Source organism: Trachymyrmex cornetzi, unplaced genomic scaffold (genome assembly GCF_001594075.2).
Source record: "Trachymyrmex cornetzi isolate Tcor2-1 unplaced genomic scaffold, Tcor1.1 scaffold134, whole genome shotgun sequence".
Classification (NCBI taxonomy): domain Eukaryota; kingdom Metazoa; phylum Arthropoda; class Insecta; order Hymenoptera; family Formicidae; genus Trachymyrmex; species Trachymyrmex cornetzi.
In genome coordinates, this window is record NW_017295917.1 from 4,968 (window position 1) to 5,914 (window position 947).

Here is a 947-nt window from a genome sequence, read left to right on the forward strand (position 1 = left end):
AGTGTTCAAGAGTCCCCTCAAGGCCGTCGACCTTAACATCCGTCGACATGTTAAATCCTGGCTTAACCTCCCTCAGCGAGCGAGTGCGGAGGGAGTCAACATGCCTCCTCGTTTAGGGGGATGTGGGCTCTTGCCGCTCTCAGACCTCGCCGACGTCCTCACGGTAGCCCACGCGTATCGTGTGATAACGGTGCGCGATGGCGCCGTGAGGGAGTTAGCGTGGGAATCGCTGAGGGGAGAGGTTGGGCGCAGGATCGGCCACGCCCATAGTTGTGAGAATATCGCCTTCTTCTTATTCAGTTCACTGGATGGATGGATGAAGGGCGGAGAGGAGGCTCCTCTCTGGTCGAGTGCGCTTAACGCTGCGCTCAGACAATCCGAGAGGCTGTCCCTGCGGTGGCGGTGGGTTGAAACCACGGAGGAACTGGAATTGGAGTGTCAAGGTCCAAAGGGGGCAGCAATTATGATTCCGCCTGGAGCGCGCGGCCAGGTAGTGAATCAGCTGCGCTCAGCTGTAGCAGAGCACTACTCTAAAAGGTTACTCAGCAAGCTTAATCAGGATAAGGTCTTCGAGGTGTCGTAACGGAGTCGGGTGAGCAATCACTTTATCCGTGGCGGCAGTTTCACACGCTTCGCCGATTGGCGCTTTATTCACAAGGACCGCTTACCAGGTATGTAAATATGAAACCGGAATTTTTTTAGTAGAAAATACACATTTATTGCATGAAAATGATAAAAATTATTTTATTCGAAGTATTGCCCATCGCTAGCTATACATTTTTCCCACCTGTATGACAATTTGTGGATGTCACGCCAAAAAAATTGTTGCTCTTTTGAGCCAAATCAGTCATCTAGTCATTTTCGTACATCTTCGTAAGAAATGAAGCGCTGCTGAGCAAGTGCGGGTCCCATCGATGCAAATAAGTAGTAATCGGACGGAGCCAAGT